The sequence below is a fragment of the Sminthopsis crassicaudata genome, chromosome 5 (genome assembly GCF_048593235.1).
Source record: "Sminthopsis crassicaudata isolate SCR6 chromosome 5, ASM4859323v1, whole genome shotgun sequence".
NCBI lineage: Eukaryota > Metazoa > Chordata > Mammalia > Dasyuromorphia > Dasyuridae > Sminthopsis > Sminthopsis crassicaudata.
Genome location: NC_133621.1, coordinates 268,755,426 through 268,768,812, shown reverse-complemented (window position 1 = coordinate 268,768,812; position 13,387 = coordinate 268,755,426). Strand labels below are relative to the sequence as shown.

General features: G+C 35.1%; 1 long non-coding RNA gene across 3 annotated transcripts in view; it reads right to left on the bottom strand.

Annotated features, from left to right (window-relative positions):
• LOC141544618 (uncharacterized) overlaps nt 1–13,387 on the bottom strand; it is a 35,645-nt gene that overhangs the window by 3,730 nt on the left and 18,528 nt on the right. Inside the window, exons 5-7 of one of the 3 annotated variants that reach the window (XR_012482706.1) lie at nt 12,861–13,090; nt 11,519–11,619; nt 1,420–1,558 (exon numbers count right to left, since the gene is read on the bottom strand). This is a non-coding gene — a long non-coding RNA (uncharacterized LOC141544618). Of the gene's footprint in view, nt 1–1,419; nt 1,559–3,415; nt 3,515–11,518; nt 11,620–12,860; nt 13,091–13,387 lie in introns of those variants that run through there. The other 2 variants (XR_012482708.1, XR_012482707.1) reach the window with 2 other exon arrangements.

Genomic DNA, 13,387 nt, shown 5'->3' with positions numbered 1-13,387 from the left:
TGCTTCAAGTCACAAAGAGAGATTCAAAAAGAACATTAATGAATGTAGACTACATACCTTTTCATGATTAAATCATCATTAGATTAAAGGACTGACAGTTGTGGATTTTTAAAAAAATATTTAAAATATAACCTTTAAACTTTAAAAAAAAAAACCCTAAAAACTTTAAAACATTATCAAGAATTTTAAATTATTATTATGTAAATGTGTGTGGAATAGAGAGCAATAAGGTGAAGATTTTTACAGGATTATATGTATTATTTTTCTATATTTTGTTTTCATTTTTTCTGTGTTTCTTCTATTGATGGTGGTTGAGATCCCTTTAAGATTCCTTTCTGATTCCCCAACCCCCATGGCTGACCTTTGATTCACAAATGCTAGCCAAAAAGCATCCTTTTAAATTCCAATGATAATCGGGCCCAACCCCCACTGGATCTGAATTAACTTGAGTTTTTCCCAACCCCCACAGTTTAAACCCATTGAATTCTACTCAACACTGACCCTGGCTGAAAGCTTGCCAGGAGCTTGGGACTCCACCAACAAGCCCCCTTTAAGTATAAAAAGAGCCAAACTGGAGCTATCTATTTGCAGGAGCCCTTCCCCACAAAACATGCTATTCTTCTGGCCATGTAAGGGTTCCTGCCCACCCAGCAACTACCTTTGGCCCTGGCATCTTTCTACATTTAACTTTATTTCCAAATTTCTACAATAAACCGTTTTATCAATCTAGTTTTCATGACTGTCAATTCATTTCCAGGGGACACTGCACTGTATTGGGACTATCTTTGCACAGACCACAACAGGGTTCCCCCTTTCCTATCTCTCATCACTATGACCTCTATATTATGTGTAGGCTCATATTTACTTGAACATTGGCCAGCTATAACCATATTTACTTAACCTGAGCTGATGACATTTATCAGTATTTGACATTTATGGATATTTAATCTATTAGCTGGACCACTATCTGCTTCATTAAGCCTGAAGGGCTGATTTTCTGTTTCCTAGAAATCAGGAGATTATGGGGAAACAGAAACCTTCCATTGCAATCTCTCCAAATAGCAACAACCCATTAGATGCCTTTCCTCCCCTTCTCAATGCCATCTTACTTGTGATGTAATCTCTTGTGTAAAAGTTATGTATTTTTACTACTTCTTTAGCCCTCCAACTGGGAGCTTTCTTTCTCTTTCTTATCTGGAGATGGGAGGGCTCATCTTTGGAAGGTTTTCAATAAACAAATTTTCTGCCTTCTACTGAATGGTCTCTGAGTAGTCATTTTGGGTAAGGGTCTTCTATATCCCTCACAAAGTGATCATTTTTTTTATCACAAAAATACATAGGCATGGAAATCAACTAAACAGAATATTTTATATTAAATCTTTAGCATCAAAGAGGAGAAAATAAGATCTAAATGACTACCTTTGCAAAGCAGGCTTCCCTGCCATTTATTGAAGTCTGTGTTTCTCCAAAAAAATATTTTGAATTTCTTCCAGAAAGGTCCAGATAATTATCAAGAACATGGTCCTGAAGTGGCTCCACAAAGGAACTTGTAGTAAATCTGTTGATTAAAGTTATACTCTTTAGTATTTCATTCTAAAATGTCTGCATTTTAGTATGCAATAACTAGTCTCTCATTAGTTCTGTGAACATTTCAAAGCATATAAAGGGCTAACATTTTTTTTTAATGGTTGTAGTTTTTCGTTAATACTATCACAATTGTGACTTGTCCCTGAATAGTTTCTTCACTCTGAAAACAATTACAGTATATAAAGTTATAAAAGTTTTTTACTCAATTGAATTATTTCCATTAAGATCCTATAATGGTACAAAGAAAATTAGTGAAGAAAAAGTTGTTGTTGTTTTCCAGAATGGTCCAGGGAAAGACACACACACACACACACACACACACACAAATAACAAAAAAAATACTTGCAAATCCTGGATTCCTTATTAATCTGATTTTAAAGAAGCCACTAAAAGCACTTTATTACATAAATTCATATGGAAATTACTAAAGTAGTTTTAAGGGACCAGTTAGCAACCAAATCAAGGTTAAAACAAAGACTATGCTGAAGCTAAAAAAAAAAAAAAAATAGTTTTGAGGCTCTCAAATGGATGCAGACCACAAAATCGCCATTGTCATTGTGCAAAGGAGACTCACCTATTCTGCTTTTTTAAAAAATAAATATTACCTTGGTTATACAATACTTTAATTTAAATTCCAATGGGGGCTAAGTCCTACAGTCCTGGTTGTCACTATTAGGACAAGAGTAGTTACAATGTCTAATATATTTCTATGACTGATACTGTTAATACATATCCCAAAACACTTTAAAACTTTTAGTCTTGTAATTTCGTGAAATCATAATAATGTTTATTCTAATTTTCAACTTTCTCATTCCATCCTCGAAGGGCTAATCTGTTTCACATAGTGAAAAGAAATAATAGGGCATATAAATGTGACATGATTAAAAATTAGTAACTTTTATTGGATCCTTATCATTGCATTAAGCACTAACCAGGCTTCCTAAAAGTTCCTTAATCAAACATCCTGATTTTAAAGATGAAGCAAAGGTAAAGTGATTTGTCTTAGTGAAGAAGATACCCTGAAATGCTAAAAAATCCTTGAAGGAGAAAATCTCCTTCAATTCTGCCTCAGTTTGGAATCCTGCCCCCTGGGAAACAAGACAAGCAATGTCATTCTATTATCTAGGTGGGGCTGATTTAGGCCTGAGCAAAAGAATTCCAACCCTATTCAATTATTTCCTATTCAATTCAAATTTCAGCTGAAGCTGAAACCCAGCTTGTAGATGAGCCAACTTGGAACTCCACCCTCTAGCCCCCATCAGCTTGTAGCCAAAGTTCCTATTATAAAAGAGCCAATCTAAAACCCCTCTCTTTGCAGAAGTTCTAAACATGACAAGCTATGCCATGCTAGACTACACCATGCTATGCCAAGGAAGCCTCTGCCCACTGGAATAATATTCTTTTCCAGTGTTACCCTCTCTTTACCCTCACTTATTTCCCTAAAGAGACTTTATGCCTTTCTGTCAGGATTTCTAACCTTAATTCCCAATCCCTATAAAAAACCTCTTTTGTCAATCTAAGTTTTTGGGTTTTTAAATTCCTTTACATAGAATCTCTGCATTGCCAGAAGAAGGTTCCCCAAAACTCCCTACCCTTGTGCTGAATCCCAAGAGGGTGCAGGGGAGCCAAACCTCTCCATTCGGTTTCCTGAACCACAAACCTACCACTAGACCTTTTCATTTAAGTCCCTGATCACCAGAAAATCTCATTTTGGTTCCCTAAATCTAGAACTTGTCATTTGATTCTCTACTAAATGGAACCCCAAAACCTAAACTTCATCATATTTTTGGTTCCCATATTGGGAGCCCCAAAATTAGACCTCATCTCATCACCAGGGCATACAGGTACAAGCACCAGAGGAAGATTTGAAGCAAAGTCCTCTGACTCTGTAGCCAGGGTACCATCTTCCCACTGCATTCCTTTGTACCTAGTTAACATTTTAAAATATATTTTACTAATATTTATACAAGTATAATCTCTACAGTTAACCCCCCCCCAATTCCTGTTGAGGTCACAGATATGGTCATTAATGATTTGTTACATTCCAAATGGAAAAATTACTAATATTTTTTCAGGTCCCAATTATATATTCATTTTTATTTTATACTTTTTATTTTGTTTTATTTTTTTTTTTATTTTTTTTTTTATTATATATATATATATTTTATAATATTATCCCTTGTATTCATTTTTCCAATTTACCCCCCCTCCCTCTATTCCCTCCCCCCGACGACAGGCAATACCATACATTTTACATGTGTTACAATATAGTCTAGGTACAATACATGTGTGCGAATATCATTTTCTTGTTGCACAATAAACATTAGAATCCGAAGGTACATGCAACCTGGGCAGACAGATATTAGTGCTAACAATTTTCATTCCCCTCCCAGTGTTTCTTCTCTGGGTGCAGCTACCTCTGTCCATCATTGATCAACTGGAAGTGAGTTGGATCTTCTTTATGTTGAAGATTTCCACTTCCATCAGAATACATCCTCATACAGTATTGTTGTTGAAGTGTACAGTGATCTTCTGGTTCTGCTCATTTCACTCAGCATCAGTTGATTTAAGTCTCTCCAGGCCTCTCTGTATTCCTCCTGCTGGTCATTTCTTACCGAGCAATAATATTCCATAACCTTCATATACCACAATTTACCCAACCATTCTCCAACTGATGGACATCCATTCATCCTCCAGTTTCTAGCTACAACAAAAAGAGCTGCCACAAACATTTTGGCACATATATGTCTCTTTCTGCTCTTTAGTATTTCTTTGGGATATAATCCCAGTAGTAGCGCTGCTGGGTCAAAGGGTATGCACAGTTTGATAACTTTTTGGGCATAATTCCAGATTGTTCTCCAGAATGGCTGGATTCTTTCACAACTCCACCAGCAATGTATTAGTGTCCCAGTTTCCCCACATCCCCTCCAACATTTGTCATTATTTGTTCCTGTCATCTTAGCCAATCTGACAGGTGTGTAGTGGTATCTCAGAGTGGTCTTAATTTGCATTTCTCTGATCAGTAGTGATTTGGAACACTCTTTCATGTGAGTGGATATAGTTTCAATTTCTTCCTCTGAGAATTGTCTGTTCATATCCTTTGACCATTTATCAATTGGAGAATGTTTCGGTTTCTTATAAATTAGGGTCAGTTCTCTATATATTTTGGAAATGAGACCTTTGTCAGAACCTTTGTTTTTAAAAATATTTTCCCAATTTGTTACTTCCCTTCTAATCTTGTTTGCATTAGTATTATTTGTACAGAAACTTTTTAGTTTGATGTAATCAAAATCTTCTATTTTGTGATCAATAATGATCTCTAGTTCTCCTCTGGTCATAAATTCCTTCCTCCTCCACAAGTCTGAGAGGTAGATTATCCTCTGTTCCTCTAATCTATTTATTATCTCCCTCTTTATGCCTAAATCATGGATCCATTTTGATCTTATCTTGGTATATGGTGTTAAGTGTGGATCCATATCTAATTTCTGCCATACTAATTTCCAGTTTTCCCAACAGTTTTTTCCGAATAATGAATTTTTATCCCTAATGTTGGAATCTTTGGGTTTGTCAAAGATTAGATTGCTATAGATGTGCCCTTTTTTGTCCTTTGTATCTAATCTGTTCCACTGATCTACCGGTCTATTTCGTAGCCAATACCAAATGGTTTTGGTGACTGCTGCTATATAATATAGCTTTAGATCAGGTACACTTAGACCACCTTCCTCTGAGTTTTTTTTCATTAGTTCCCTTGCAATTCTTGACCTTTTATTCTTCCATATGAATTTTGTTGTTATTTTTTCTAGGTCATTAAAATAGTTTCTTGGGAGTCTGATTGGTATAGCACTAAATAAATAGATTAGTTTGGGGAGTATTGTCATCTTTATTATATTCGCTCGGCCTATCCAAGAGCACTGAATGTCTTTCCAATTATTTAAATCTGACTTTATTTTTGTGGCAAGTGTTTTGTAATTTTTCTCATATAATTCCTGACTTTTCTTTGGTAGATGGATTCCCAAATATTTTATACTCTCAACATTTGTTTGGAATGGAATTTCTCTTTGTATCTCTTGCTGTTGCATTTTGTTAGTGATATATAAAAATGCCGAGGATTTATGTGGATTTATTTTGTATCCTGCCACTTTGCTGAAATTTTGAATTATTTCTAGTAGCTTTTTAGCAGAGTCTTTGGGGTTCTCTAAGTATACCATCATGTCATCTGCAAAAAGTGATAGTTTGATTTCCTCATTTCCTACTCTAATTCCTTGAATCTCTTTCTCGGCTCTTATTGCCGAGGCTAGCGTTTCTAGTACTATATTGAATAGTAATGGTGATAGTGGGCAACCTTGTTTCACTCCTGATCTTACTGGGAAAGGTTGCAGTTTATTTCTATTGCATATTATGCTTACTGACGGTCTTAAATATATACTCCTGATTATTCTAAGGAATAATCCATTTATTCCTATACTCTCAAGAGTTTTTAGTAGGAATGGATGTTGGATTTTGTCAAATGCTTTTTCTGCATCTATTGAGATGATCATATGGTTCTTATTAATTTGATTATTAATATGGTCAATTATATTAATAGTTTTCCTAATATTAAACCAGCCCTGCATTCCTGGAATAAATCCTACTTGATCATAGTGTATTATCTTGGAGATGATTTTCTGAAGTCTTTTTGCTAATATCTTATTTAAGATTTTAGCATCAATATTCATTAAGGAGATTGGTCTATAATTTTCTTTCTCAGTTTTTGATCTACCAGGTTTAGGTATCAGTACCATGTCTGTGTCATAAAAGGAGTTTGGTAGGACTCCTTCATCCCCTATTTTTTCAAATAATTTATATAACATTGGGGCTAATTGTTCTTTAAATGTTTGGTAGAATTCACATGTGAATCCATCTGGCCCTGGGGATTTTTTCCTGGGGAGTTGATTAATAGCTTGTTCTATTTCTTTTTCTGAAATGGGACTATTTAAGCAATTTATCTCCTCCTCTGTTAATCTAGGGAGCCTATATTTTTGGAGAAAGTCATCCATTTCACTTAAGTTATCAAATTTATTGGCATAAAGTTGGGCAAAGTAACTCCTTATTATTTCTCTAATTTCCTCTTCATTGGTGGAAAGATCCCCCTTTTCATTTGTAAGACTATCAATTTGATTTTCCTCTTTCTTTTTTTTGATCAAATTTACCAAAGGTTTATCTATTTTATTGGCTTTTTCATAAAACCAACTCTTGGTTTTATTTATTAATTCAATAGTTTTTTTACTTTCAATTTTATTGATTTCTCCTTTTAATTTTTGTATTTCGAGTTTAATTTTTGGTTGGGGGTTTATAATTTGGTCTTTTTCTAGCCTTTTAAGTGGTAAGCCCAATTCGTTAATCTTCTCTTTCTCAATTTTCTTCAAATAAGCCTCTAAAGATATAAAATTTCCCCTTATTACTGCTTTAGCTGCATCCCAAAGATTTTGATATGATGTCTCATCATTATCATTATCTTGGGTGAAATTGTTAATTGTTTCTATAATTTGCTCTTTCACCCAGTCATTCTTTAAGATGAGATTATTCAGTTTCCAATTACTTTTTGGTCTATTTACCCCTAACTTTTTACTGAATGTAGCTTTTATTGCATTGTGATCTGAGAAGAAGGCATTTATTATTTCTGCCTTCCTACATTTAATTTTGAGATCTTTATGTCCTAATATATGGTCAATTTTTGTATAGGATCCATGAACTGCTGAGAAGAAAGTATATTCCTTCCTATTGCCATTCAGTTTTCTCCAAAGGTCTATCATACCTAGTTTTTCTAATGTTCTATTTACTTTTTTAATTTCTTTCTTGTTTGTTTTGTGGTTTGATTTGTCTAAATCTGAGAGTGCAAGGTTGAGATCTCCCACTATTATAGTTTTACTGTCTATTTCTTCTTGCAGTTCTCTTAACTTTTCCTTTAGAAAGTTAGATGCTATACCACTTGGTGCATATATGTTTAGTATTGATATGGCTTCATTATTTATGCTACCTTTTAGCAGGATATAGTTTCCTTCCTTATCTTTTTTAACGAGATCTACTTCTGCTTTTGCTTGATCTGAGATAAGGATAGCTACCCCTGCTTTTTTGGCTTTACCTGAAGCATAATAAGCTCTGTTCCAACCTTTTACCTTTACTCTGTATGTATCTCCCTGCTTTAAGTGTGTTTCCTGTAGACAACATATTGTAGGGTTCTGCTTTTTGATCCAATCTGCTATCCGTCTCCGTTTGATGGGATCGTTCATCCCATTTACATTTACAGTTAAAATTACTAATTCTGTATTTCCTGCCATCGTATTATCCCCAGATTATACTTTTTTCCCTTGACCCCCCTGATCCCCCTCCCCGATATTTGATTTACAGACCCCCCTTGTGACGCGCAACCCTCCCTCTTTTTTTTTTTTTTTTTTTTTTTTAGGATCCCTCCCCCCTCCCTCCAAGTCCCTTCACTTATTCTCCTTTTCCTTTCCCCTTTTCCTCTCCCCCCTTTTAATGAGGTGAGAGAAAATTCTCTGAAAAACAAATATGTTAATTATTTACTCTTTGAGCCTCTTCTGATGAGAGTAAGATTCACACAATGATTCTCCCCCTCACTAAGTTCCCTCAGATATGGTGTATTTTCTATGTCTCTTCCTGGGATGTAGTTTCCCTCTTTTTATCACTCCTTCCCCTTTTTCTGAACCGACCTCCTTCCCTTTACCACACCCCCCTTTTTTTCTTTTATATCAGTAAAATCAAATTATCCTTGAGTATTTTTTATATACCCACAACAGAGTTACAGTTCTCAAGGGTTCTGTTTACCTTTTTCTGTTTCTCTTCAGTCTTGTGGATGTAGATCAAATTTTTTGTTTAAGTCTGGTTTTTTTCTTAGAAACATATAGAATTCCTCTGTTTCATTGAATGACCATCTTCTTCCATGGAAAAAGATGCTAAACTTAGCTGGGTAGTTCATTCTTGGTTGCAGTCCTTGATCTTTTGCCTTTCGGAATATCAGGTTCCAGGCCCTTCTATCTTTTAATGTGGAGGCAGCCAGATCTTGGGTGACCCTTATTGTGGCACCTTGGTATTTAAATTGTTTTTTTCTAGCTGCTTGCAGGATTTTCTCCTTTGTGTGGTAATTCTGCAGCTTAGCCACAATATTCCGTGGTGTTCTTTTTTTAGGGTCTATTTCAGAAGGAGTTCGATGAATTCTTTCCACATCTACTTTCCCTTCTGTTTCTATTATCTCTGGACAGTTCTCTTTGATAATTTCCTGTAAAATAGAATCTAGGCTCTTTTTTTGGTCATAGTTTTCTGGAAGTCCAATAATCCGCAGATTATCTCTCCTAGATCTATTTTCCAGGTCTATAGATTTTCCCAGTAAGTATTTGACGTTGTTCTCCAGCTTCTCATTTTTTTTGTTTTGTTTGACTGATTCTTGGATTCTCTGTGAATCATTCATTTCTATTTGTTCCATCCTGACTTTTAAGGAGTTATTTTCTTCTTTCACAGTTTTTAGTTCTTTTTGTAAATGCCCAATTTCGTTTTTAAATGAATTATTTTGCTCTATTGAATTTTTTTCCATTTCCCTAATTTTTTTTTTTGAGAATTATTTTCTTTTTCCAATTCAGAAATTCTATTTTCTTGAGACTTTTTTATCTTTTCCAATTCAGAAATCCTACTTTCCTGTGTTTTTTTAACCTTTTCTAATTCACTAATTTTGTTTCCCTGCATCTCCTGTGAATTCTTTATTTTTTCCAACTCCAATTTCAGGACATTGTTATTCTCTATCATAACTTCTCTTTCCTTTCCCCATTTTTCTTCGATCTCCCTCAATTTCTTAAGAGCTTCTTCTAGGAGAGAGTTATGTGATGGGGGGCAGGAATCGTTCCCCTTTAGGTTGTTATCTGATTCTCTGCTGTCAACTTCCTCGGGGTTGGACACCCGCTCTTTCTCTGTATAGAAGGAATCTATGGTTTTTCTAGCTTTTTTGCTCATACTTAGAAAAAATCTTTTGGGGTCTGTCCCTGGGGTAGGAAATTATTTACTTCTTTACCAGCTTCCTCCCAGACCGGATGGATGCAGCGGCTCCTGAGCCTGAGCTAAGAGAGAGCTCTGGGAGAGAGTTCCCCACCCCCTCCCTGGAGGTGCCTCAGAGGTGATTAGCACTACTGTGCTTCGAGGGCGTAGAATAGTGAAGACAGCAAGAAGCTCAGCCTATGTGTCCGGGTGGGGAGTGGGTGTCTGCAGCAGGTGACGTAAGAAGCCCCTGCGCTCAAACTGGAAGTGTCTGCCAGAAACCGCGGTCCCTAGTTCAAAGGTTCCGCTTCTCTGGGACTTCCTGGAGCTGAGTTCCACTCCCTCCAGCTAAGCTAGGCAGTTTGTGTTGCCTTGGGCCGTATCCACCCACTTGTCAGTCTCTTAACTATTCTCAGGAGGTAGCTGAGGCCACACCCCCTGGTGCCGAGATCTGTGCCTGAGTCACCCCCAGGATTGGGGAAAATCTAATCTGAGTTTTAAAATATTTTGGCTTTCTCTTCTGAACTGCTAAATAATTAGCAGAGAAGAGCTAACAGCCTGTGCCAGATTCCTTTACCTCAGTGGCTTCTCTGATCCCAGAGCCCCTCCCAGCGCAATGGGCGCAGTGTGCCCCTACCCCACCGTCTGTGCTGGTCTTTCTTATTCCTCCCCTGAGAACTGACCTTTCCTGTTGAAACTCCAGATTCTCTTCAGCTGGTAAGTTGTGCTTCCAGTCCTTGTGGTATCTATCAGTCCTGAGCTAATTTTGATACTTAATTTATCTAATTGGTTGTGAGGGAGTGAGGACGTTCACTGAGTCGTGTGTTTCCTCTCCGCCATCTTGGCTCCGCCCTCTGTTTTATTTTTTTTAACATTGACCCTTGAAAAAACCCTTGTGTTCCAATTTCTGGCTCCTTTCTCACCCCATTCCCCAGATATCAAGAAATCCAATATAAATTAAACATGATAAAAATATAAATTAAATATGATATAGGCATACATATTAAATACAATTATCTTGTTGCACACACACAGATAAGATCTAAAAGTTAAAAAAGAGAGAGAAAGAGAAAGAGAGAGAGAGAGAGAGAGAGAGAGAGAGAGAGAGAAAAGAAAATTCAATCAAAACACAGCAAAAAGAGTGAAAATGCTGTTATACACCATCAGTTTCCACAGTCCTCTCTCTGGGTGTAGATGGCTCCCATCATCCCAAGATCATCAATAGACCTGAATCATCTCACTGGAGAAAAGGGTCACATTCATGAAAATTGATTATCGTATAACTTTGCCATATATAATAATTGCCTGGTTCTGCTCATTTCACTTAGCATCAGTTTATGTATGTCTCCCCTGGTCTCTCTGAAATCATTGTGTTGATTTTTTCTTACAGAACAATAATATTCCATGACATTCATATACCATAACTTATTCAGCCATATTCCAACTGATGGACATCCACAAAGGTTCCAGTTTCTTGCCACTACAAAAGGAGCTGCCACATTTTTGCATATGTGGGTCCCTTTCCCTCCTTTAAGATATTTTCAGGACATAACACCATAGAAACATTGCTGGATCAAAGGGTATGCAGTTTGATAATTTTTTGAGTAGACCTCTGTCCAGAATGGGTGGTTCCATTCACAGTTCCATCAAAAATGTATCAATGTCCCAGTTTTCCCACATCCCCTCCAACATTGTTCATTATTGTTTCCTGTCATCTTAGCCAATCTGACAGGTATGCAGTGGTATCTCAGAATCGTCTTAATTTGCATTTCTCTGATCAATAGTGATTTGGAACTCCTTTTCACATGACTAGAAATGGTTTCAGCTTGGGTCCTTTGACCCAAATGGAAAAATTTAAAAGCAATTAAAAGTTTAAGTATTTTTTCTTCCTTTCTGTGTTTAGGTGTACCTGTATTCTTGAAAATAATCCTTTTTGCATCTCTCTAGTTTTGCTTTAGTCTCTTGATGTGATATTTGCATTTTTAAGAATTCAGCTTCCAGTTCTTGAATCTAAACAAAATGTAAAACAAGAAGAAACTTAACAAAAATGCCTAATTCTATCTTAAAAATTATAAATTTTTTGTTACCATATTCTGCTAGTTTTCCTTCTATTTTCAGTCAGTGATTCAGAGAGCAATTCTGAATTCCTAAAAATAGATTCTAACTTTGAAGGAACTCATGATCAAGGTCAACTAAATTACATTTGAATATTTTAAGAAAAGATTATTTCTATTGGATGATAGTTCACTAGTTCTTTTCCTAGAGCTAATATGTTAGATCATTATAAAATCAATGGTTATTTTGAAAAAAAATATCTCCAGAATTTTTCAAAATGTTTTCTTCCAATTTAAATATTAACCAAACAAAAATAAAAAAAAAACTCATGCTTAATTGTTTTTATATTATGTCAATTATTTTTTTTTTAAACTTAATAGTATATATGGTTATTTTTACTTAAGATTTCAAAGGTATAAAAAAGAACCTGGATGGATAAATAAAAATAGATTTGGAGGGGAAAGAATTATACACTAAATTATGTGAAAACTTCAAAATAAAGATTTGGTTCATGACATGGAACCATGACTAGATATCCATCAGAGTTTCCAAAAGTATGCTATTTATTATATGAATTAACAACGGGAAAGATTACGTCCCTATGGGGACTTACAATTTAGCAAGAAGAAAGAGAGAAGATGTTGTGAGCTAGAAAGTACCAAGAAAGGATTCAGCAAAAATCTTCAATATAAGAACATCTTTTATATGGAAAATATAATATTAGGGGGTTCACATCATCTCAGGGGAGGAGGGAAAATAAAGACAGGAACAAGGATATATATTGAGGTGTAGAGATTGCCTTGAACACAGTAATAAAGACAGTCTGGGAAAGCTTATGTTTCTGTCATAGGCATCTTAAAGATGCTAATTCAAGGTAATCTGAGCTCATAATGATTGCCTTAACTATGGTTATAAGACTATCTGGGAAACAAAGTATCCAGGATATGTAACTTCATATTTCTTGACAAGGGAAGAGAATCATCTTTTTTCAGAATTTACAACAGAAGGCAATAGTTTCTTTATCTTTTTTATATTGATATCAATAGAATAAAATAAATACGTATGTTTTAATAATAAAGGGTAAAAGGCAGAGGGAAATTTTTTTAAAAGATTCTGGATTTAGACTATGGGAAAAATCATAAATCTGTATTTACATGGAAATAGTTTAAAAAGATAAAAATGATAAATAAAATAACCTGTAAGAATAGATTGCCTCTATTTGTTTTTCAGACTCCGGCTTCACTTGTACTTTAATCTTTGGTCTATATTGTTCCACTTGATTGTATTTTAATTTAGGTCCTTGTAAATGATGATCAAGATCCAGCCTGTCACATTTCATACTTTCTTCTTTAAGCTTTGTATTCATATGTTCCAAGTATCTATTTTGTGAAATTATTTCTTCCAATTGTTTCTTAAGGTATTCAACCTGTTTCCACAAAGTATCAGTTTAAGAAATTACAGAATTAAAAGAAATTTCTTTCAACTTAAATACTAATATTGAAAACGATGAAGATTCAATTATTTGTAATTCAGTTGTAAGGAAATATGTTATTATCCTTATCTAACAGCTATAAAATGTTTTTCCTAAAATGATTATTAAAACAAATTAATATATCCAAGATAGAAGATAGAAAGAAGAAATCATTACTACGTGACTAGCTTTTATATAAAGTGAAGAATACGCATTTAGTACTTCCTTCCATATTGTCTTCTGGATTCTCTC